Source organism: Stegodyphus dumicola, chromosome 3, assembly GCF_044657685.1.
Source record: "Stegodyphus dumicola isolate Sdum_Otavi_A_Nest chromosome 3, ASM4465768v1".
NCBI classification, from domain to species: domain Eukaryota; kingdom Metazoa; phylum Arthropoda; class Arachnida; order Araneae; family Eresidae; genus Stegodyphus; species Stegodyphus dumicola.
Genome location: NC_140770.1, coordinates 78,185,941 through 78,212,975, shown reverse-complemented (window position 1 = coordinate 78,212,975; position 27,035 = coordinate 78,185,941). Strand labels below are relative to the sequence as shown.

At 32.7% G+C, this 27,035-nt stretch overlaps 1 protein-coding gene across 8 annotated transcripts in view; it reads left to right on the top strand.

The window, feature by feature from the left end:
• LOC118187993 (latrophilin Cirl-like) overlaps positions 1-27,035 on the top strand; it is a 1,172,776-nt gene that overhangs the window by 198,630 nt on the left and 947,111 nt on the right. For all 8 annotated transcript variants that reach the window (XM_085813010.1, XM_085813006.1, XM_085813005.1 and 5 more), the window contains one exon: positions 10,435-10,499. The gene's annotated coding sequence lies outside the window, so the exon portion shown is untranslated. The remainder of the gene's footprint in view (positions 1-10,434; positions 10,500-27,035) is intronic.

The following is a 27,035-nucleotide window of genomic DNA, read 5'->3' as shown; positions in this document are numbered from 1 at the left end:
TATCCATTTCACTTATGTGCGTGGTCATCATGGGTTCTATGGAAATAAAAAAGTTGATTTCTTAGCTAAAAGATGCTTTAAACTTACCCATAGATATCAATATTAGCATTCCAAGGAGGTATTGGAAGTCCTTTCATTATAAGAAGCTTTTTAACGTTTCTTAGTTTTTATCTGGTTACGGTAAATTTGCAAGATACCTGTTTTGTTTCAATCTATGATCATATAATGTATGTGAGTGTTGAAAAAATACCTCAAGATGTGAAACATTGAATGCTTTTCTGCTCCATTTCAATAACCATAGATTATGCTTCCAGAACGATTTGAAAAAGTTTGGCGTGACATGGCCAGTGAACTTGTTTTTGTGTGAAGTTCAGACTGCTGTTCTCTGTTTTTGTCCCTTTTATTTATTCATGTAATATTTAATGTTTTAGTTAACTTTCTTTTGTAAACCTCATGTTGTACATATGCGGTGCACTGGAGATTGTATGTATTCAAAAAAATATTAGTAGAATGGAATGCCACATCACCATCAGAAACACTGATTCTTATAAATCAGTCTGTTCTTAAATATCAGTAGCAAAACGAGATATCATAGTTCAACTGATCTCTTTGGCAAATTAAACTCAGTACATAACAGCACTCTATATCTCTCTATCCTTTGTGTCCTTTCGTCTTCCTTACTGCGTCTAACGTCTAACTCCATCAGAACCTCAGTCCACACTCTCTGGCTTTCTCGATCTTTTTCTGTCCTTTTTTTTCTTTTCTTCCTCCAATAATATTTTTTCTATAGGTATCTCTTGACCTAACTAATAATTGAAACTCACTTTTGACGCAATTTCGTCTCCATCTTCTTAAAGAATATGTCACACAGTTGTTTCTCAAACCAGTTAGAAGGACATAAGAATTAAAACTATGCACCGTACGTTACCTACTTCTCTCCGAGAGAGAGAGAGAAATTGCTGTATTTTGTAACTCTTTTCCGCATAGCTGGACACAGACGAAACGCGTCTTAGAAATAACAGGCCTGAAGACGGTTTATTTACATTTTATTTCATTACCAAAAGAAATAAGATGTAGTCCCAAAGCAATTCAAAATATAAAATGGTGCTGCACTCAATAAAGGAAACCTTTTTCAAATCTACCGCATATAATTCACTACCTACAACGCATTATTTTCTGTATCTTTCATATTCCCTAATTTTGAGATCCTTTATTCATTCCTAGCATTTTAACAAACTTTCTTTCAAAGTAATATCCTTTAGTTTTCAAAGTACTTAGCCTCTATGGGCTATGAAAAGACTTGGCTCGTTAGAACGACAAGAAGTATCCCCTTATTATACTAACAGAAGTAAAAAAATCTGATTTGTACACCACATGACTTCCTTGTACGGAATATTAAATTATACGCATTTTTTCTTGCATTTCATTTAAACTCATTGGATTGAATTAAATCTACTTCGCCGACAGTGCATAAACCACAATAGAATAAATGCATTCTTTAAAATTCACTCTAGTATCTGTTTACCATAGCTACACTCTGGTGCTAGTGTTATGTCCTTTTAAAGAGACACAGTAACACTCTAGATTTTCTATCTACTTGACCTAAAACCTAATCCTAAAATAAAATCGTTTGCGTTGTGTATTAACCGGATTAACCCTGAAATAAAATTAAGTATTGGACTGGTGAAAGACATGAGCACAATTAAACATACCATTGACTGGTTCAGTAGAATAAGATTATTTATTTAACTCTTAAGCAATTTATATTTTAGAAAATTTTAACCAGTTAGGGAGAAATAATTGAATAAAATAAAAGTTATACTTTAACAAAATAAACTCACAATTTTCTTTCAAAACATTCTGCAATATCAAACATTATATTGAATTCATACTGGCAAGCATAATATTTTTCATTGTATGATAGAATAACATACCCTCCCCGGGAAGAAAAAAATAAAATAATGTTTAACAATTTACACTTTGCAAGAGCATTCCACACAGAATAAGCATTTATGAACTTAATTACATAAACAAAAATATTACTAATTTCTTATTGCACATTTTTAATTTTTGAGTTTTGAAATGAGAGAATAAACCGGAATGATTCTAATTTCTTATTGCGCATTTTAATTTTTGAGTTTTGAGATGAGAGAATAAACCGGGTAAAATATTTTTTAAATAAAATCAGGCTTTACATCTTAACAGACAACTTATTCCAACAGCGTAGTAATGAAACCCAATTAATTGCACCTGATATAAAAATCCTAACGATAAAAAAAAAATTACTGCTTTAATTAAATTATTTAACTACTAATAATACATTTCCCTAGCCATTCTAATCAAGTTATCTATAACAAGAAAAAAATTTCTTAAGTACAGAAGAAATAAATCAACCATTAACTATTAAAAAAATATATAAAATCACTTAGCTGTCGCTTCTAGGAGGCCTGGTTGGTGAAGTGGTCAAAGAAGGATTTCTTAATTTAACAGGTCACAACTAAAATCCAGATGGATTGTAGAAAAGTTCTATGAAAACTAATTTCTTGATAGATAAGCGTAAAAAAACTTCAAACTCAGATGGCTTGTAGAAAAGTTCTATGGAAACTATTATTGAAGTATAAGCGTGAAAAAAAAAAAAAAAAAAAAAAAACTTCAAACTCGGATGGCTTGTAGAAAAGTTCTATGGGAACTAATTTCTTGAAAGTTGAAGCGTCACCAGCATTGTCCTCGGTTGAAGAAAATTTTAGTTGGATGAATTCTGGACTCCATAAGGACTAGGACTGGAGCAGTTTTGACGAAATTTTTGGTTTTATCTGAAGATCACTGAGTGTTGGACATAAGCCGTTGTTAAACTATTTCATGTGGATATTTCACAGCAGATAGAACATTTGGAACTTACTGATAGAAAACGCCGAGGAAAAAAAATATGCAGATGAAAATAGGCTGATAAAATTAATCTGCTGTCGCCATTTTCTTTCGCAGGCAAGAGCCCCGTAGATGACGCGGGAGAAGCTCCGCCATTTCTTCCTTTTTGCCGGCCCGCAGAGTACGCGCCTCAGCTTAATTCGCGGCTCAAAAGTGTGATAAGCGAAAAGAAGTCAAAAAGTGACCTCGTCCCACAAAACAACTCGTTAAAAGGGAGAGCGCCCGAAACTCCAACTTGGCACCACTCACTCCTCGCCAACAGTTAAACCAGTTGCAACTACAGCATTCCTTCATGTTAGCAAACTCGCCAAAGCCACCACTTTGAAACCCCAACGGAAATTCTAAGTCGCCAAGCCGTCGCCAAAATGACCACGCCTAGAGAGGGGGGAAACTTGGAATTTCAACAACCCTGCAAGCCATCCCAACGAAGAAACGCTGAAAAACTCGAAAAAGCGACTATTTTACCGGAAAAGGGCATTTCTTCCCCCACAAGAGAAATCACAATGAAAACGGAAAAAAATCTACTAATTAAAGCTCATAACTAAAATGCAATTAAAGTTAGGAAAACGAAAGTTATGTCAAATTAAAGAGCTAATTTTTCTGCAACTAATGATATTAAATACTAAGAAATCAAATTAATTTTTAACATGAAAAACTGAGTTTATTACATGAAAAATTCACCTATATTCATTGTCTGAGTGTACAAATTTAAAGACGCAGTTCGCGTAAACTCGAATAGCCGAAATAGATTACACTAGAATTAATTAGCCAAATAAAAGAATGTAACCAAACTTGTTGTGTAGCTCAAATTTTGAATAATTACAAATTAAAATTTTGATTTTTATGAATCACTTAATTATATTAAATTCACTACACAACACTAGATTCACTTAACAGTATTATATTTCGTTCATATTATAACTCATAATGCACAAAATTTATATCATTTAAAGAATAGAATTATCTAATCGTTGCCACATGTTCTATTCAAATACTATAATAAAGCTAGAGTGATGTATAAAAGAAATTAAGCAAACAAAACAAAAAAGAAACAGTTTTTCACAGACGATTGAGTATTTCTCATTCAATTAATTCAGTTCTCACTTCGCGAGAAGGCAAAAATACATAAAAACTCAAAATATCTATATTAAAAATTACTTAAATTAAATTAAAGTAAATCTTAAATACTTATTTCCTCGAAAAAATTCCAGAAAGGATTAAGCATGATTTAATTGGCAATAATAAATGAAGGCGTTATCCTTGTTGTTGCGAAGCTAAGTTTCTCTAGATTGGCAACAAATCCACTAGTCTGCTGTTTCAAATGTAAACGATCAATGGTCGCCATAAAAAAAAAGACTTAGCAGCACTTAAACAACTTTAAAATTGTTGATAATTCTAAACATATTGCATGCAGATTTACTAAAGGCATTAAAAACTTAACCGGAAGATAAAAACAACATAATTCAATCCTTTTTAAAGCAAAAAATGTACAATTTACAAATATATCAGAGTAAAGAAACTGAGATCACTGAGCCGGGTAACAGAGTGGATATATATATAAATATATTTATATACGTTTGGTGTGGCCGATTGCAACCAAAATATGATGTGCACATCTACTTGTTATAGCAGTCCTATATACAAAATTTCAACGTTCTGAGGCTACTCGTTTTTGAGTTATGCGAGATACGTATGTACATACATACGTTCGTACAGACGCCACGAAAAATTCTCTTCAGAATTAATTTTAAAGCAGTTTTATAATTTTTTTGGAGGAAACGAGTCTTTTATTCTGTCCTTACGTACAGATATCACGCAAAAACATCCTTAAAGAATATTTTCGTTGAAATAGGCCGTCTGAAACTTTTCGCGATTACAGTACTTCCTTTTTACTTCGTACAAGGAAGTAAAAAGGAAAAGTATCCTTTATTCCAACTTTTTTGTTCATCTGTTTTCCTTGACTTGTAAGGTCCTGTCACAAAAAATGGTTCGCTTTTCCTGTCACTGATTCTCTCAGCAGCGGTGGAGCGGTGAGTCTCTGAGAACAGGTAGTTCGGTACGGAATTGGAATTTTGGAGAACAGACTGGCTTCAAGGGCGTTTTCTTGGTTTTCCCCGTGTATAACATGTATACGAGTTAGTTTCCCCTGGAAAAAGTCCTCCACGAAGGCATCTTTCCCTTAGGCAAGAAGCCCTCGAGTGCTTTTCTATAATCAAATAAACTAAACCAAACCTTTCACAGATTCGTAACAAGTAGTTAATAGAATTGAACTTTTCCTGAAGTCAGATTAATACATAATCTATCGTTAATGAGTTAATGCTTAATAAGTTAATCTAACAAACGATAGTCAGGTCCTAATCACAAGGATTCATCCTTATATTCCTTAAATTTTCAGCTTGCCGGAAGCCGTGCTATGTAGAAACTTAGGCATAATTGTAACCTCTGACTCTTTAAAACAACTTGAATGGCTCATGGCTATGGTATAAATGTGCCAAAAATATTTCGTCCTACCAGACTGCGTTTTTAGAATCGCGTTTAATGCAGATGAGTAGGAGAAGTATTTAAGTCGAAGTTCTACTGACTTCGAGAGAGAGCGTCCAAGTTTCAAATTAACGCGCGTTTGCTTTTTGATCACGTCTCTCTAAGCTGTTACTAGGCTCGGCCGTTTTACGATCCCTTGATAGCTTCGCTATCTAATTCGATATTTAGATGCCAGTTGGTTATATTTGTAGTAGCTTTGGCTACATCTCTTTAGTTCAGCATTAGTTAAATTCTTACTTTTTTACACTTTTGAGTTTAAGCCCAAGTGGAGGCTTTGCAGTACGCCCTGAGAAAGAGGCCGACTATTATTCTTTATTTTGAGCAATAAAGGGCAAAATAATAAATAACCCTGAGCTTTACGTTTCTGTTACTGAACTTAAGCCATTATTCGCTTAGCTGTTCACTAGGTTCCTCCACACTTAAATTATAGATAGAAGGGAGGAATGCCGCAACCTTATTTAAATAAGGCAAACATGTTGTAGTCAGCTTAGCTTGTCTCAAACTAGCTCTCATCTTGTCGTAGGAAAGGCCTCTGTTATGCATCTCGATCAAAAATCTACCGTCTTTAATAAGTATATCACCTGCAGTACCCAATATTCATCTTTCTCTATATTCAGATAATGTTACCTCTCCAGCATCTGCTAAAACTTCCTCTAATTAACGAACGTGTTTCAAATTTCATACTTTATTAAGATTTAATTTCCGAAATTGAATGAAGTAGTCTATTCGATATCTTTAAATCGATATTTGCTGTTTTAAATGTAGTATATTACTGTATTATGCGTACACTTTTATGTTTAATTTATGAGAAGTGAATGAATACTACAAGATAAAATTTAGAAAGCTGATGAATTTCCAAAAATTATATCAAGTTTGAGTATTGAGTTGCATTCGAGAAATAATACAGATGCAGTTATACATTTATAAAAGGCAAATACTTCCTTACATTTTTCACTTTAGTGCATTAAAAGAAAGTTCTAGAATCCATTATTTGTGTAACTGATTGGCTTTGACTATTGGAATTCTGATACACTGAAAGTTTAAACTTGGTATATAAAAGATTTATTGTTTTTTTATTCCATCGCAAAATTTTTGCAACAAATGGTGAAAGGTACAATTTTTTTAAATATTTTTGCTTTTATTTTTTATAATTACAATATGTTTTTCAAACTAACATGTGAAGATTGGGAGGTTACCATGAGTCTCTCCTGCTGCCCATCGAAGTAAGGTGGCTGTCTCTCAGAAAAGCGTTGATACGTTTGATTGAACGGTTGCAGAGGCAGCAGAATTTTCGGTGACTGTAACTCTTTGCTGCTTACGGTTGTAAATGATGAAACCTGGCTATATGAACTGGATATCTGGCAGATATTTTTGGCAAAATGAGCGATAGGAATCTATCACTGCAAAGAGAAAATCTGAACATCTAAATGTCTTCTTTTAAGAGGAATTGATTGAATAAAATAAAGAAAAAGCAATTCTCCAATAATATGAAGCTTTTAAAGACTTGTCTGAATATTATTTTTCAACCGCTCAAGAGAAGGTGCCTGGTGGTTTCTGAACCGAACGTGAGTTGATGATGTTCAAACGATTTATGTTGTTCAGCATGACCTGTCACGCAGTCTAAAATTAATAGAATAAGAGGGTTTTAGAGATTTAACATCTTAAAACGAACTAAAAATCGCGTTTCCGAACCTGTCTGCAGGATTTTTGGCTGCATTTGCAAGATGAATTCAAAACGTTATTAGAGAAAACAAAATTTGTATTGCTTTCTTTCTCAATAACATCGTTGTACAAATACCATAACAAAATACAGAAACCACATAAATGCAGAACTTGACACTTACCTACAATTATTGTTATTTATTAAACTTAAAATATGAAAACTTCGCGAAAATTTGCTACCACATGTATCTCATTAAACGCTCTTATATTATTTTATGTTATGTCTTAATTTAGACCAACTATTGAACCGCAGTTCACTTCAGTTAGTAAAGTTAAACTGAAATTTTTTTCTGAGGAATAATAAACGTTTTGAATGATAAATAATGAAGATTATCGACAAAATTTTGACAAATCCATGCCCATTTTTTGGTAGTTCAGAATAAATCGAGATATTATTGTAAATTTCAAATTTTTAAAAATAATTTCCTTGCATAGATATTGCGCTGTTGTTTATATTTTTTTTTACTCTACATTTCTTTTCTATCTATCTCCCTCTCCCTTAACAATGCTCCTAAATATTGTTAACTTGTAAGACGCAAAGTAAGTCTAAGGGGTTCTGCCGTAGATATTGATTCTAAAACGTTGCTCTAGAGAAACAATTACATTTTTATCGTAGTGTTGAATACGTAAGATTAATTAAGAGACACCACTTTTGAGTTTTAACATTGAAAGAAATATTAATTTATTTAATAACAAATATTTGCATATCAGCAACTTATAAAGGAAACCGAAATGATATGGTGTTATCAATATTGACATATGATGTTGTAAGATATTCTTGCAAAACTCTTTTTTAGCAAATATCAATCATTCGGATTACAATGATTCGTAATCTGGATTACTAAAATATTGAGAATTCTTGGTACACTGGGTCTGATTTCACCTAGGTTAACAATACCCGAGCTTTGAGTTCCAGATATTAAGGGGCTCCGAAATAAAAATTCTTAATTTTCAGTTGTAGAGATAAGGAAAATGCATGTCAGGCACTTCTGCGAACACACTGTATCTAAAGCCCAGACTGTTTTAATTGGAGCCTAGCTATAACATTTCATTAAAAGACAAAGTTTTGCATATTTTTATTTTACTTGGCCTCATATTGCATAAACTTGTGGGAATCGTAGCAACTCTCACTTAACGTATCACGTACGCACAAGAAAATATCTCTATAGATGGTAAATCCACAGGCTTTGCATTTAAATCGACAAATAGCCTTGTATACAAAAAAGTACTCATATCTATACAAGAGGAACTTTTGGTCTGGAGAAAGGCCTGACCTGGGTGTCATTATATAAAAAGTGTTATATAACGACACTCAGGTCAGGCCTTCAGATGAGCTATAGCAATTACAACCCAGACCTTATATCAGATATATAAACAATGTTGGTAATGCTCCCAGAGAAGCCACTAATAATACAGGGGATGGACAGTGAAACTGAGACTTTGCAGAATGTAATATTTTTTATTAATACAATGAGAGCCGTTTTAGGAAGTCAATGCTGTAATGATCCTTCTTCAGAATGACTGAATTCTGAATCGATCTCATTCAATCACTAGAATTATTTTTAACCATTCTTCTTGTAAACGAATGGATATTTCATTTCAGGATGGTCGAAAAAGAATGCGTTTTTAACTCTGCGTTCTGGCATACCACAGAAAGGCTCCAACGATACTGAAATCAGAGAATGTGCAGGATGTGGAAAACGTTCAAGCCCTCTTTCATGTTCTTCAAATGACTCTGGCACCAATTTCGGGGTGTGAATCTACAGTCATAAGTGTATAGGTCCATAGTAGCCATAGCTCTGAGAGAACGTGCCAGGTCCTGATACCTGGCATTTTCTCTGAGATATAAAAATATAAGAATTACGTGGACTTAATCCATCAGTAACCCTTGACAGTAATACGACAATCAATCTCAAAGCTTCACTCTGAGACGAGACAGTCCAGGTTATATATCTCTAAAGCAAAACTCTACACCCCATATACTCCCAGAAGTAAAGAAGATGCTAAAAGTGAATTCAGAGCTGGAGAATACGCATTTTGCATTGTGTACTTTGAAAGGTTTTTGCTTCTGACACCAGTGAAATCAGCAATTAATATAAGCGCTGCATATTACTGACTTTTCTTAGTCTGACCGATGAACTAAATCCGTGATACTACTCGACGTAATGAGTAATAATAATGACGTAAGAACTTCATCTTACGTCATTACTGCTGTTGAACAAAATTCCTTGCTTTTCTAGGTGCACTGACATAAGCCTGGATACGAGGGCTCTCAATACAATAATAAAACCTGCGGTCTTGGTAAATACCTGATAGAAAACACTAAACATTTGTTCTTTTTTTATTAATTCCTGTATATCCCCTTCATATATATCCTATAATTCTCAATGTTCGAAAACAATACCTCTAATACTGCTGAAACTTCAAACTTCGTACTCTGTTGCTATTGATAAAATTTGAAATCAGGCATAGTTCCCAACAGGAAGTGCATATGCTGGCTTTAAACTTGGAGTGATATATTTTTAAACAGTTTCAGTGTAATTGTCTCAACCTCTGTATTTGCTGACCATGAAGAATGCTACTGTGTCAGTCAAAAGTCTGATACCGTTGTGCTTTCTGGCAGTATAAGCAACAAACGCAGTTGCGCCTTTGCATGTGCTAATGTTGTGAAAATATTATGAAATGCCACTGGTACAAAAGAAAGCGGTACGTTTTGTTATTTTATTACAAGACGAAACTTTGCATATTGATGAGATTGAAAAATTATTTTATATCGTAAGCAATAGGTGATATACTTTATGTAAATAATATTTCTGTTTCAGCATGCCATGCATCGGCTGTATAGCATTGTTAAGTGTTGAAAGACAACATTAAAGAAGAGGATTATTTAAAATAATAAAATTATTTCTAATGTTGACAAAATAAGCAAAGACTGAGTAATCAGTATTACTTCATAAATTTACAGGAATAATTAAATATGAGATTTTCTTTAATTAAAAAACAATTTTGGAAGAAAAGTCCAATTTACTTGCGAAACAATTGATGGGATCCAATATTTTATTAGATACTACCTTTTTTTAATTACATAATTGCAAGCAAGATCATTAAAGTTAATTATTTTCAGAGTAATTCTATGAAATTAACTTTCTTTTTATGATGTATTGTTGTTACACTCACAGTTTGTTAATCTCTATTTAAGTTACGACAAAAGAGATTTAATTTGTTATTTTTCTTTTCTTTTTATAGGTAAGGAAATCATTATTATCTGCCGATAGAAAGATGGAAAACAAGCACCTTGTCTCATTTTAAAAGTAATGTATAATAATAGTGTTTTATTAAAATTATCAGTATAATTAAAATTGAAATTATCCACATAATTACTTGAAACTGTAGCCAGTAGCAGACGAATTAACTTTAGTAAACTTAAGGAAATTTTTTGTACATCTGATAACAGCAGTCATAAGTAGCAGAAATATACAAATTATTCATTATTTGTAAGAAATTCTCCTATAACGGAAAACAAAGATAACATTGAAAGTGTAATAAGGCTTAACAAATGATTCCCTATGTTCTACATTTCGTGTAGACAGTTTCCTCTTATAGAAAGGGTATTGTAATGTAGTTGGCTGGAGTATCGTACTTCAGCTAGTATTTGATTTGAGAGTGCGATGAAAGCTCGTTAATATTATGAAGAAACATAGGTTGCTAAATAAGCAAATTCAACATTAAAATTAACATATACAAGAAATTTTCGCTAATTGACCTTCTTCGGGATTCAATTTAGTTTCATTAAACAGTTATAGTATTTGTGTGAACACAATAAAAGTTTTAGAATTGCATATAAATCTTGGAGTGCTTATTCGAAGACGAGAAATGGGGCAAAGAATAGGGTTGTCCACGCCTCATCAGAAACGAAGGATGCACCTACGCAGATCTCACGCATTCGGAGGTCTTCATAGTTCCACTTCTTTCTCTCAATCAGGTAGTCCACCTTCCACTCGAAGCACTGCAACTTCTCTTTTGCAGAATAATAACACTTAGTTTAAAGTGGATGGAGTTGTTACGAAACTTCTGCAGATTAGCTATAATTTCTTATTCATTTATGCTAATTTTTACGCTGAACTTCCTCATTTGTATACTATTACAATGACAAAGTTATTTTACTCGAATATTTCAAATTGATTGGTTGGCAAATTTGGACTGAACAGAATTCCGATAAAACTGCAGTCAGCGATAACTTCTTGCTTATTCGTGCTAATTTTTACGTTGAACTTCCTCGTTTGTTTACCATTACCCTACTCAAAATTATTTTCCTTTAATATTTCAAGCTAATTGATAGGTAAATTTGGACAGGACTGAGTTCCGAGAAATTGCAATCAGCGGTAATTTCTTGCTCGTTTGTGCTAATTTTTACGTTGAAACTCTATATTGGTTTACTATTACACTGCTAATTATATGTTTTTTTGAAATATGAATTTTGTTCGAAATTTTTAAATGACAAAAGAGGTGAAATGCTGAGTATAATTTTCTTAAAATCACAATAGAGCACTTTCTGAATTCTTATTCGTTAAGGAGACAAAACTGACGAAAACAGGCAATAAATCCCTTATTTGATTTATCTATCATAGTTGATATTATTATTTTACTTTAAAACTATCTTAACTATCTTAACGATCTTAATATCATTCTAAATGCTAGATTTATCATTAACTGTTTTAATGGCTAGATACGTTAAGACTGTGGGAATTTTATGTAGCGGGTGAGATCGCTGAACACTGCTAGTCTGTCCCGAGATCAAATCCCAGTGAATGCGCAGCTGCATAGGTCTTCGTTGTTTTCTCCATGTATAATGCAAATACGAGTCAGTTTCCTAAGAGAGTTCTCCATTAAGGAATCATTTCCCTTACTCTAGTAACCTTAGTTTACTTTTTCATAATCTAATAAATTGATCGATTTCCCTTCTGGTTTAACTGATATAAACTCCTAAAATGAAAATTATGAGACTGATTGAATTCCATGGGTGAATGATTAATATTAACATGTTTACTAATTTACAGTTTAACGGCATGTCAAACGCTTGTTAACATTTTATGTAAATTTCTATTTGAAAACTACTCCTAATAATCCCTTTCTAGAACAAAACCTTTGAAAAATATTAATGAAATAAGTATTCAGTAGCGTGCATATTTTCGTAATGATTGTTTTTACATTCTAGCGAGACACTTTATTAAATAAATACATTTAATTACTCATAATATTTTATTTAAGTAATTGCATGCATGTTTAAAGTATAATGGGAAAGGAAATTTGTTATTCTGTTTAATAGCATTCAAGAGACCTATGTCCATAGATAATTCAAGCATTTCCATAGCAACACACACTAAAAACAATAGCATTTTATTTCGCTCTCAATTTTGATAAAAGTGCGAGAATAGGTTGTTACTGTAAAAACTATTTAGACTAACAAGGAAGTACAGTTAGGAGAATTAATGATTTAATCAATTCTGTTAACTTGTTAATTCACGAGTGTTTTAGTAATTATCTTTTGATGACGTGTTTTTATCTCAGTAACTAAAATTTTGGAACTTTGTTGCATGTTTTATAAATTCTACGTGTTGTTATCAGGCTAAAAGGTATTCAGAAAACTTTACAACAAAAGAATTTTCGATTTCAGATGTAATTTGACGCTTTACTATTAACGTAAAAAGCTTCGTAACTTTTCGAACCTAACAGTATTAAAATACATGTAGTACAACTTTTCGAAATGTGTGTAAATTTTCGGTTAAATTGTTGGATTAACTAATTTTCAAATAGATTTCAATTTATGTATTATTGCATAGTCATCATATATTTAAATAAGGTATTTCTCCCGCCTTCCTAGCGTGCCTTCGTGGTGCAGTGGTTCCGCACGTTGGGCCGGTATTCCAGAGGTCCGCGGCTCGATTCCCGGCGAAGGCACTATTAATTTTTCATCTTTCCTGCTTTCAAAAAATACCTAATGTCTCTACAGTGGCGTCCGAACTTAAAAGGTTGTTGGATGATGATTCTCCTCACCCAGGATTTGGCGATTGGGCCCCCTAAAAATCCCCCCAGTCGCCCTTTAAAAGGGGGATTATATAAGGTATTTCTCCCGCCTTCCTAGCGTGCCTTCGTGGTGAGGTGGTTCCGCACGTTGGGCTGGCATTCCAGAGGTCCGTGGTTCGATTTCCGGCGAAGGCATTGTTAATTTTTCATCATTCTTGCTTTCAAAAAAATACCTACTGTCTCTACAAAGTTATTCATCATAATCAGTACTGCATTTTCTATTTTCTGTTTTCAGCATAGGCAGTTTTGTAATGTTTTTATTCATACATACTTCATATGCATTTCGATATAGTCAAGTCAACAGAAATGATCGAATATAAATTTAAGCTGTACTGAATAAACATTTAGTAGCAAAGTCTTAAATATTTCTTCTGGAGGCTAGATGGATTGACTAAAGAAGCACTTTCATACATTCTCCATGCTAACCTAAATATGTGCTGTTTCTTACACAAAAATTTAAATAAGGGTATTAAAAATTTGTCGATCCAAAAGTCCTTTCGAAATGTTGCAGGTAGGGAAAAAGCTTAGGTAAAGAGTTGTCAAAGGGTTTGACCTTAGTTAAATAAACCAATGTATTTGGGTCTTTAAAAAATCTCTACCTAGCCTCAGAAAGGATTTTTTTTCCAATGAAATAATACTAAACTACATAATTTGCTGTGATAAATTAATTATGTGTTTGCTTAAATTCTCCAGCCCTCAGCTAAAGTAATTGTGCCTTCTAATGATTGTCTTGAATTGCAAGAAAACATATTAATGAAACATTGTACATTAAAAACGTGAGTATTTGTTGATTTTTATAATGATGATTTGTCTAACAATTAGAACAAGTATCATTGAGTACGTTTTCGTTTTGATTATAGTCGAAGAATATAAACAAGTTTTTGGGTGCAACAAGTTTGAATGAATAATAGTAAATATAAAGTGCGATGTATTTTAATTGGTTACAAACCAAAACATCGTGGAAGGAAACGTCACGGACAAAGCAATGCTTAGTATTATAGTCTATTTTGACAAATCTACCTTGACAAATCTATAATGACTATGTTGACAAATTTTTATTGAACGGAGAGCACATGTTTTCATTGTAATATAAGAAATGTGATTGAATGATTCCTTTGAAATAAAATACTTTGTGTCATATTTGAATTTCTCATTTTACAACAAAAGACTAAACTATTTGCTCTGGCTTATTAATATCCTGCTTTGAATTTTTACATATTAGCTAAATGCTTTTTAAAATTAATAAGGGCTTTTAAAATTTGTCGATCCGAAAGTCCTTTAGAAACGCTGGAGGTAGGGAAAATGTCTACCAGGTTTTCAATTCCTTAGAATGGCCATGATTAAAATTGAGATGAAGCTCAGGCCTTAGTTAAATAAACCAAGTATTTGAACCTTAAGTCTCTACTAAGCTTTACAAAGGTTTCTTTTCCAATGAAATAAGGATAAACTACATAATTTTCTGTGACAAATTAATTGCGTTTCTGTTTAAATTCTTCAGCCGTCAGCTGAATTAATTGTGCCTTTTAATGATTGTCTGGAATCGCAAGAGAACATGTCAATGAAACGTGGTACATTAACAAATTTTGATATCAATTTTTTTTTTTTTTTTTGTTTCGACGATGTCTTTTCTTGCCAAGGGTGGAAAACACGATTTGATGCAAGGAGACGAAGAATTAGGCGAGGATGTCATGCTGACTAATACCGTCCCAGAAAATAAAGAAATAATCTCTAGGAGTTAGTTTTTCGATGAGGAAGAAATTTAGTTAATCCTAAACCGAGTAACTGCTGATGTGAAAAAAAAAAAAAAAAAAAAAAAAACGTTTGGCTTAGAAGGCGAAAGAAGAACGCATGGCTCTTGAAATAAGGGCTCATGAATTAGAAATAAAGCCGCTTGAATTGCAAATTCAAAGAAATATGAGCTAGACAGTCACCAGTGAATATAGTAGAATCGAGCAATAAAATGCAGTGTTCACAAATTACTCCAAAGTTGGATGAAATGGGACTATATTTTATAAACTTTGAGAGGAATTCTAAAATGGCTCAGGTTCCTAAAGAAGATTGGGTGGGTTATCTTTTGGGTGTTTTATTTGTCGAATCTCCAATATGTTATTAGAGAACTGTCTGAAGGTGCAAATACGAGAAAAATATAATCTTAAAAAACTATGAACTTAATAGTGAAAAGTTGAAACAGTGCTTTTATCGACATCAAAAAGCTCCTGAAAAGTCTTGGAGAAAGAATGCCCATGGTGTATGGTGTATGTGTGATTATGGCAAAGCCTCGAGGGCTATCTGCCTAAGGGGAGGGATGCCTTTCGTGGAGGACTTTCTAAGGGAAACTGGCTCGTATACACGTTACACATGGGGAAAACCACGAAAACGCCCATGCAGCCAGCCCGTTCGCGGGATTCGAACCTCGGACCGAACTACCAGTGTTCAGCGACTTTACCGCTCGGCCGCTGGTGGGCCTATAGAAAGAATGCCCATGAAGTTTGCACTTATTTTTTGAAGTGGACCGTGGATTTAGAAGTTTGAGATTAAATAATTTCAGCAGCAGATTAAATACCGAACAGATTAAATATTGGGTTCCAGTGGAAGTAAGGGAGCATTTGATAACAGGATGAAACTGAAAGCTCCATATGACCTGGCAGAAAAGTTAGATGAATAAGAAAATATTAAACAAAACTTTAAGAAGGAATTTCCAAGAAAACAGGGTTTAAAATTTAAAGAGGGTCATCAAGATGAGAACAGAAATCAAGGTAGCTATCACAATAAATAAAATCCTAAAGAAATCTCAAGAGATTTTAATACTAAGCCTGTATTTAAGACAAAATTTACTAATAAATTTCATGAAAAGTAATTTGAGAAACAAATACACCATCATTGTTATGAATGTGCATCCTCTAAATCTCCAAACTCTGATAAACTTAATAAGAATTCGAAAACTGTAGCTTCAAATGAAGTTTCCAAAAATAGTTTTAAGGATATTTTGGCTCCATATACCACCCTAAAAGGGTAGGTCTTTACTTTACGTAAAGCAAATGGGTGTAAAATGTACTTAGAGATGCCGATGCAGCCTTGGACTTAATTTGCCAAAACAAACCAACGAAAAAGTATGTTGAACCTTCCCTGTATATGATGAAACTGTGTGTATACGAACACCTTTGAAAGAATATCTAGTTTGCTTAGCTTCAGCTGAGGTATAGCTTGAATAGGATTTTTGTCATACAACAACAAAGGCTGCAGTCATAAGAGGTTCATTAGTTTAAGGATGATACCTAAACAGCTAGATTATTTTTAAAATCAAAATGAGATGAAGTTTAAATTCATATGATAAACGCTGTTCAGACACGTGATAACCAGAGACCTTTGGAACAAGCTTAAAATTTAGGCTTGAGTTAAATTCTGAAACTGAAATTAAGGGAAAAAAGCACTGACTAAAAATGAAATTTTGCCTCCTTTGGAATATGAACATTCTGAGTTAGATCTAATAAGAGGACTCTCCAGAAATATTTAAGCAAGAACAGAATGGGAGACTTATTTAAAGCTGAATTAAAGCTATTATATGGAAACGCTAAAAGAAAATCTTGTAGAGGTACTTACGTAATACTTCATCATCAGAATCCAATACAGTAGACAGAAGAGTTACTTAAATTTTCTGTCCAATAGAATGTGATCGTTCTAATTTAAAAACATGTAAGCCTACTGTTTTAAGTAGCAATTTAGCTCGCCGAAGGTATGGAACAGGCTGAATTTATCTTTTTTACGAATGCATTTTAAACTACAACTAATGTAGAAGTTTTAAAAACTTCTGTATTCCCTTTATCTGTAACTCTAGGTACGAATAAAGATACACCGCTGCATGACGAAGTGCAATTTATGGACGCATCGGAAAGATCTGAAAATAAATTTATATTAACAATAATTCTTTCAAATACTTTTTTATGATAATAATTATTTTAAAACTAAACTTTTGCGTGAAAATAGAAGTAGGCCTACTGAAACTGGAGACTTGGCGAAAATCATTTTTTAGATACGCTTTACGAAATTCTACCAAAAAGTCTTGATCAAAAGAGTCTATGACAAAAAGGAACCTATACCATGACATACCTAGAAAAATGTAATGCTGCAGAGATTAGAAGGAATAAAATTAAAGATAATTCTGGTGTAATTTAAAGTAAAGCAATTGCTGATTCCCATTCTGTTTCTGAAACTAGAATGCCATAAGCACTGTTTAAGTCTTGAACTAACAACTAAAGCAGTAAGGGCACTTAAAGATTGTAAGAGTAAAATCATTTATGTGAAAGGTCATAGCATATGTAAAAAGTAAAGGCACAGTTGTATCTAAAAAAACATGTAGAATATTCATCCCAAGCAATGAAAACATAAAACATTAAGAATAAAACAAAGAATAAAGTGAAAGCTTTTGTTTTAAATGATCTCAAATTAAAAAACTGCAAAAAAAGAGAACTTGCTTATAAAAAAGAAAATCTGAATTTGAATCATTTGAAAATTCTAATGAATGTTTAAATGTCACGAACACCAAGTCAACAAAAATAACAAAATACATAATCAAAATTGTAAAGTAAAATTATAGTAGGGTAAAATTAAACATTATAAAGTAGAACAAAATCTAAAAGGGTTCAGATTTTAACGTTCGCCCAAAAAGAATCTTTCAATATGATTTATCAGTCGGTATTATCGATAGACATGACCCAGGTGGAATAGCGAAAACTTTTATAGGATATTAGGCAAAAATAGGGATGTTACATATATCTTCTGCATATTTAAAAAGTAAAAAAATAGGCAATGCATTTCTGTAAAAATATTTAATATTTTTAATTAAACTTTTGAATGAAATGCCTTTTTAATCAAATCAATCAGTTTAAAAGTAAAATAATATTTTTAAAATATGCATCTATTTTTCTTAAATAGTGTAGTTTATTAATTAATTACAAACTGTTTAAATATGAAGGAATACTATTTTATGTTTTTCTGAATGACAATAGACTCGAATGAAAAGTGAAACAACGCAAAATCACGTTTCGGGACTAATAGTCCTTTCGGGTTAAAACAAAAAAAAATTCTTCGAAAGTTTCCGTGAAAGAAGACCGCAACGATTTCGTGTTACGCTACCAAATATATATATTCGGCGTGAAATGTAGAAGTCCTGGTCCTTGAAAGATCTCGATTCTCGCTTGAAGATCCTCACATTTGAAATTTGTTCAATTTTGTCCGTAACGGATAGTTTTAAAAAAACAAAAAAGTTAATATTAGAAGAAAATGATCAACTTTTGCTTTAAAAGCTTCACTGAACTAGATTTTGTAATAATTTCAGATTAAGGTAATAAATAATAAATATATTAATTCACCAAGATTTAAACTCCTAATCGAAAAGGAAAATGTGGTAACTGAAACACTCAGCAGTTTCACAATCACAGAAAGTAAATTTAAACTTCACTTGTCGTTACCCGTTAACTTATACAGATTTATAGAGGTTTGTGGCATGTAAATATTTTGTTACTATAAATAAAATACTAGTGTCATGCATGTTACTTCATTAGTGGGACATAAAATTGCTTTGAAATTTGGAAAACAAAATCTAAAATTTAATTTTTCATTTTGACTTAACGTAATTTATGTTAAGAGATTATCGGCTTAGTCTTTGTTTCTATTTAGAAGAGTTGAATTGTCAACTCTTTTCAATTCTTTTCTACGTTGGCGAATGAGATGAATATAGAATATTTCTTACATTCATCTCATTCGCCAACGTAGAAAAGAAATTAATATTTCCGGCTGAGCTCCACTGTCCTTTATAGAGAGAAACTAGGTCGCAGCTCTAGAGCAGGATGGGACGTTTCCGATAGCATGTGACTTGGGAAGATAATTCAGAATCATTGTTACTAAAGTGGGGAAGATTTTATTTTTACAAACATGCGTGACAAGAATAATATTTTTAAAATTTCTTTGCCTCTCAAATTCTGTTAAAAAAGTTTACGAGAAAAATCTTTTTTATTCATTTTAGTCCTCTTTGGACCTAGACATTTTCACACATTTTTATATATAAAGGAAATAAATTAATTTTTATTTAAATATATTTTTATGAACTTTTTATTTAATTTTTTTTTTCATTTTGAGACAAGTTTAACTACAAGAAACAGGAATAGCTGTAGCTATTAACTGCTATTACCAAATCTGTAAATTTTATTTTAAAGAAGGAATATGGAGACATGAAGTTAAGACATGAAGTTTATTAACGTGGTTACTCGAACCATAAATTAGCAAAATAATGAAATTTATATTCGCCTTCATCCCATTCGGTTTCTAAAAATAGCCTTCTTTAGATTTACACACAGGCACATAAGAAAACTATAAATCATTGGCGTTTCACTTCCGTCTGGTAAGTAAGTATCGCACTACACAGGAAAGAAAAGTAACTGCAGGAAGAACGAACTTGCTTTTCGTCATATATATATTGTTGGTTGGAAAAATAAAATAACTGGATTCCTTCCTAGACATCACTCAGGAATTTGAAACTGTTGTGAATATAGCCGCTCAAATTTTTATTCAGTAAAAATTTGCAGAGAAATAGGATGCCGGTTAAAAAAAAGTAAAGTTGAAGTACATGGCAACATCGTTTGGAGATATCCTTCTCTGCAAATGAACCATGAGGAGATTTTAGAAATGTTTCGGACTCTCTTTTTGACGGTGAGGCTTAGTTTTCCTTTGACGATACAGAGAAAATCTGGAAGGAGGTCATCGAAACAACAACATGACTGGAACCAGAATAGAATAAATCTTTGTTCTTTTTCAAATTTTTAAATATTTCTTTTTCATTAGTGTAGAACAAAATTTTTAAGATAAGTGGAATATTCAGTTTGTAGTAATGGCAAATTAAAAGTACTTTAAAAAGTTATTGAAGAACATTTTTAGGAATGTCTAGAATTGACAAATTAAACGTCGTTGTAGTATAGTAATTATTAAAGAATGCTTTTTCCGAACATGTAACTCCGAGTCGTAATCTTTCAACAATTTCGGTATCTTACGTTAATTCTGCGAACCCATAAGAAATGTTTGGAAGACATTAAGTTCTTAACAGAGTTTACAGCTTTCTTTGGAACAACAGTTTAAAGATAAACAAATTTTCTATAGGAGTTATCTGGCCTCCATGCTAAATTTCCTTTACCTCTGTGAGCAGGCGTGCACGTTCAAACTGCTCAGAACATCGAAAGTGAATTCTCAATAAGCGGAGCCCTGAAATTTCCACTATAAATTCAGACGGAATATTGTCAAAGAAACAGAACCCTTTGCAGTTCCTATAACATCATTAACTATAACATCATTAAAAGAGGATCACTTTAATGCCGAAGATTTTATTATAATACCTGAAGTCATAATACTGAATGGGTATAGCATGCCCCATATTATTGACATAGTTTCTTGGAGATTAAATGCGTAGAGATCGTTGTTAGCAATACTGGAACAACATAATCTTATTTCAGAGGTTCTGCGATGAATAACGTATTTTGCATCTTCGAAATTTTCAGCATATAAAGTGGAAGTTATCCAGTATGGAAGAGGTTGTGGAAGATATCGAAGGAAAGGCTGATATTCCTTATCCTTTGGCTGATTCAACGCAGATTGAATGGAGGAAAATGATAATTGTCGTAAGAGGATTTTGTAGCGTGCTGGCATTGTATTATTGTAAATTCAAAATTGTTTGCATCGTGTGTTTCATTTTAAAAAATGGTTAGAATCAAATGTTTTATCTTAAGCGGTTTTGGCCATTACACCGCAAGCATATAGCATGGCCAGAATGATCGTTGGGTATGAATCCAATAGAAAGGACACCAAAATATGCTAAGAAAGTGAATTACGTACTACTTAAATTCCCAAAATGACCCTTTAAAAATTGAGATTTGGTGCTTTTAAATACTCTTGGGCACCTTGCTAATAAGCATGAGAATTCAATGCAAGCCTTATATGATTGCAAGAAGTTACTGCATCTTCTTAAGAACCAGTATTCTCCAGCTTTATACAGTTCTCCATAAAATTGAGTGCTGGTACTCGATTTGTTTCTCTTCGCACGTTAGGCATTTTTATAATTAATGTATTGCAAGGAAAACTTGGTCTTTATTCTATATCTAAATCAATCTCAATATACAGTCAAAGGGAAGTATAATATAAATCTACCACTGAAGATATTAAGAAAAAAAAAAGAAAGGGGGAATTTCGCAAGTGGGAAACAATTATGTAAATACACTTTCAAAATGAAGAACCATCGAAATCAATAGCATCTATTAGAAATTTCACTCTGTAAACCATCAACGACGTAAAAGTCAACATAATGCGCCATTCAGAATATTTAGGCATAAGAAAAACACTGCAGAGGTAAGAAAGCAGGTATTTTCCCTCAATTGCAAAATTTCCTTTTTGGCAGCTAATTAATAATGTTAATTGTAGACAGGCTGAGTATTTAAATGGCATAAAAAGAAGCGTCCCCAATGAAATAGTTGGAATTGATTTACTAGAACCATATCCTAGAAGTGCAATAAATAAAAGTTTGTGCTAGTAATAGTCGACAGTTTTTTTAAATCATTAAAAATATCTCCCTTACAGTAAGCATCTGAGAATGCCATCTCAGATCTACTTTTAACATGAGGCCGATAGATTTGATATTAGTTTACTATTCGCGAGACAGATTTTTCACAAGTTTTACCATTGATTTAAGAATCAAAAGCGCTGCTACTGAAAGATGAGGGAATAACATATTTTGTAATAGCTTCACTTTATTGGTCCAAATCAAAGATTTAAATAGTTTTCAAAGGTCCCTGGTTTCAGCAATATTTCTCCAAATACAGCCAATTCATTACAATACCAGTAAATTATACAGGAGAATATCTTCTGTTCCACTGGAACTATTTTTAAACTGTTACGTAAACAGTATATCATTAATTAAAATCTAATTTAACCGCTAAATATAATGCGTAAATAATTATGAAACTGTTTCAAACAATAGAGAACTGGAGAAAAATATCCTTTTACTTACAATAAAATAAAATGTAAGCAAATATACATAAATCATAACGGTACGAGGCAAATAGATACAAATGCTTAATTTGTTATTTTACAGATATATAATTTCCCCCTTTGTAAACTTAATTTCTTAATAATTTCAATGTAGTCACCACCAATTTCAGTATTGTTACGATTTTTTTCTGACACCAGTTGTTACGTTATTTCCTTCCTTCATGTTCGTACGGGGTTTGTGTGGTTTTGGAGTGAATAACGATGACAGCACTTGATGGAGTATCGAAACACACTTTATTTACCAATGTTAATCAGGACAGTTCAACACTTTTACAGTCGTCGAAGATCTACAATAAACACGCTGGAACAATCAGCGACACAGCCTTCACACTGTCAGCGAAACCAAAATAAAGTCCCTGAAAGCCGGCAATGCACTCTAAGGCCGAAAATATAAGCAAAAAAATGCCCTATGAGCATATAGCGGAGGCTAATTGTTTCCCCATTTTGTTATTAATTCCTTTAATTATTATCAATTATTCCTTTAATGACTTCGGCATTTCTTTAAAATTCAATTTTTTCAGTAGTATATGGAGCAGTTTCACACCACAGCGTACTGAAGGTGAATTCCAATAGATTCCCAATATTCTATTAAGAGCTGATTTTTGTCACTGATGCTCAACGTCTCGTAGTCTGTAAATTATGCATTTCCCGCTGATGTACACAAGGCAAGGCATTTTCTATTTATCTTCCTCCACATAGAGCCTTTCCCACTGTATATTTGGGGGATTTTTTCTATTGTTGCGTGCGTACGGGTTCGTTATGAAATGAATGCACAAGTCTGATGAAAAATGAACAAAAATTTATTATTATCACAACAAAAATGCTTAAATTTTCTCAAATTATCATGCAGTATTACAATATCTCACAGTAGTTATCTTTTAACTACTCAAATGTCCAATAGAACGTAATTCAAAACAGCTAAAGAACGCTAATCCGCGAATTCGCTACAATCGACAAGAGCAGTTTTCTAAACAACAACAAACTAAGCTACTACGAACTGGGATGTTTTCCTCCTTTTATAAGATTTTAAAATCACGCGCTAGAATTTTCCAGTACTTTCTCGAAATCAAAAAGAGATATTTATTTATTTAATGCACGCGCTCTTGTATTTTCAATTTTCCGGCTTAGCTAGCTTTTAATATTCGTCACGCGCTGCATTGCGCGAGAAATAAAACCATTTAATTTATAATTGAACTAACATTAGCTTTTTAAATACCAAATTCGTAACACTATCTATCTATCTGTTTATTCAAGTATCACCACTATTATAACGAATGGTGCGGCGTGTCAGTCTCAGTAATATAGTGCTGCTGGAGCACTTCATATAAGTAGTTCTGCCAATAAAATCTCATTGGGAAATCAGAAATTGGGAGAAGAACATGGACTACCATAAACCCGCGAGCCTTGAATATTATAAGAAAAGGCAGCACAAGAAAATAACATAAAATGAGCTGAAATATGTGTGTAAGATATTTCAGAATGTTGTATTGTTTTAGGGCACTTTATGTATAATCTACCCACCATGAAAAGAGACTTGGTCCCGCCTACATCACGTGGTATTGAAAAATCCCAGCATCTTTAAGTAAACGGGGACTAATACCACGTGCTCTCTAACAATGAAATTCGGATTCATTCATTTGCAACTTCCGTTTTATTATCTGCGTCTCTCACCACAGCAAAATGAACTCTGCTTTCCAATAGGCAAGGTCAACTCTCTTTTTGTAGTGGATAGGCTATATTAAAATAGTCTTCGATTCCGCTTGATTGTTCAGCGTCTCGTAACTTGTTAATTACTCGCTTCTCACTGCATATTTACAGGACATGTTTTGCTTATTTTGAACCACAAAATGCGCTATCGCTGTATGACGACAGTATTCTAGAACACCCTGTATGCATCAAGAGCTCATATGTACATTTATAAATCAATAACATTCAGGTAATATTATGTTATGGCGTGAAGCAAAGATTTGCATTTAGATTATCATTATTTTAATGCAATGTATTGCACATAAGAACATCATCTTCTTTAATATAATACCTGATATGATGCAATATGCTATTAAATCTAAATAAAGGAATTTAAGCGCAAAAGTTACTCAAATATAAAAAATAATCTACCAGTTGTAACTGGTAAGTCTGTAAAAACGCCAAACATTTGCGGATTTACTTCATAGTCGCTAAATCTTAAAAAATCCGTTTAATTCGCGAAAAGAATCATGAAGGTTCGCTCCACTTTAAAGTCTGTGTGCCTTAGATAGGATCATTTCATGGAGAACTTCCGAAGGAAAACTGACTGATATTCACTGTATCCATTGGTAAAATACGTATATTGCAATATAAATAAGTTTTCAAAAGCAAAAGCTTATTCCGATATATATATTTTGTTTCTGTGAAATGAAATGGGTATTCAGTTGTAAGTGATATAAATTATAGTTATAAATATCAAAATGTAACAAACTTATTGCGACGCGAGACCATGTGATTGCTGAATAACTGAGCATATAACAGATGGCGTTAAAATGTATTTCATTGCTATTAAGATCAATAACATACATGTTTACAAAAAGTTACTAGTTATGTACATTAGAAATTATGCCAAAAAGATATATTATTAAAAAAATAAGATTTAAATGAAGAAGCGCGTGTTTTTATTACCTGACAGAATTTTCCCTCAAGTTTTTCAACAGTTATTTCTCATTCGGCGAGATAGGTTAAAGCTATGATAGAGTAACATTTTGTGGTGGGAAGGAATACTATGTATACGTTAGTGTTGTATACCTTGAAATTGTTAATGGCGTTTGACTTAGCGATACTTTAAAAACACTGAAAGGAAAATGAAAGGAATGAAATTGGCAACTATTCGTAAAATGATCCTGTTTAAATATATCGACGTAACATAAAACAATAGAAAACAATTCTGAAAGCTTTCAGATTTTATATTACCAAATATTTATATAATATTTGGTGGCAACAATGTGAAAAGTGATTCAGACTTTTATAGTGATTCAACCCAAAATCCCGTTTTGAGACAGCCTCTCTGCGATAACGCTCCTTTGGGCTAAAAAGCTTTTCAAATAGAAATCAATGTTTTTTTTTTTTTTTCGATTAAGCTTTTCCAGTCTTGTGCCAGTGTTTCAGTATTAAAATAAAGAACATCTCGGAGTTGGAGCGCGTAACATCAAAAACAGTTTAAGACAAAATTCATTAAACTTTGTTTAGTGAGAGAATTCAAGTACATTAATAAGTGTGTAAGTTTCATTAATTAAAAACTGACTGAGTGCAGAACTATGTGCGCCATACCTGGGTGTCTTCTGGCATTTATTTAATCTTTTAAAAGACGTCTGAAAATAACTTTTGTTTCTATTTCGCTCGATTCAGATAAATTGTTTAGACTTAAGCCTAGGAATGATGCACACTTTGAAATAAAAATACAATAAAAATGTCGCGAATTTCCTCTCTTTCATTAAATTCGAATTACACTGAAGACAAAAATGACAGTAATTCCTCGTAGATCTGTTTCTCCTGGATTTCACGGTGTCTCAGATGTACCGTTGCTTGAAATTAATTATCTCTTCTGCGAGCTCTTTATTCGGCATGCCAACTTGTTTTAATTAACTACGATTTCTCTGACATCTCTTTGGATAATGCATTTTAATAATCTGTTTCAAATGTCATTTGCCGTTTGTGTTATTCCAAAGTAATTTACCGCTCTTAAGTAACTAACTTCCATATAAAAATTCTTCTAACTGGTTCTTCGAATGAATTTTTTTTCAACTCTTCGCTGCTGCTGATGATGAAATTTTATCCCTTGCCATAGCCCTTTTTTTTATTTATTTTTTTTTTCTTTTCCCTGGCTCTATGTGTAGGAAACTTACGAATCCTTTTTGCAAAAGGCCATCGTCCGTTAAAAACGTGTGCTAAGTTCGACACGTGACTTCCTGTTCATGGGAAAATAGCTGCTGGAAAGTGTAACTGGATATTAACCTTTGTTTGCGAAGGTTATAAAGAAATTCTTGTTTTCCATCCACAGTCATGTCCTAAGATATGAACGAAAATCTTTTTTCGAATTATATTTGGTAAATGAATATTAGTGTTAACGCAGAAATTCACAAAACTAGTTACAAATATATAGTAAATTAAAAAGTAATAATTATATTGGACTTTTGCGCATGCTTAACAGGAATAACAAATTAATTTACATGTCAGACTTGCATAAAAAAAAGTCTCAGACGAAGGCATATTTCCCAATTCTTGAATGATTTTGTTGTTAAAACATTGTATAGGCTTTTCACCACAGACTTTCGATTTTAATAACATTTTTTAATGAGAAATTTTAAAAAATCATGTTTAAATCTGCAATACATACAAGAAGTTTACTCCCATAATTTTCATATGCCCACCTTCTCATAAATTTAACTTTTTAATCTTTTACTTATGAATAATATCTAGTGACGATTTTGTGTGAAACTATAAGGTATTTTCTCCTTCCTTTCTGCATGCCTACATGGTGTAACGGTTAGCACACTCGGCGCGTATTCGAGATGTCTAGGTTCGGGTACCAGCGAGGGCCTTGCACATTTTTCATGTCTCCAGCATAAAAAAAACCTAATGACTCTACAGTGGCACCCGAACTAAAAACGGTGATTGTTGATGATTCTTCACCAGCTGGATCTGAC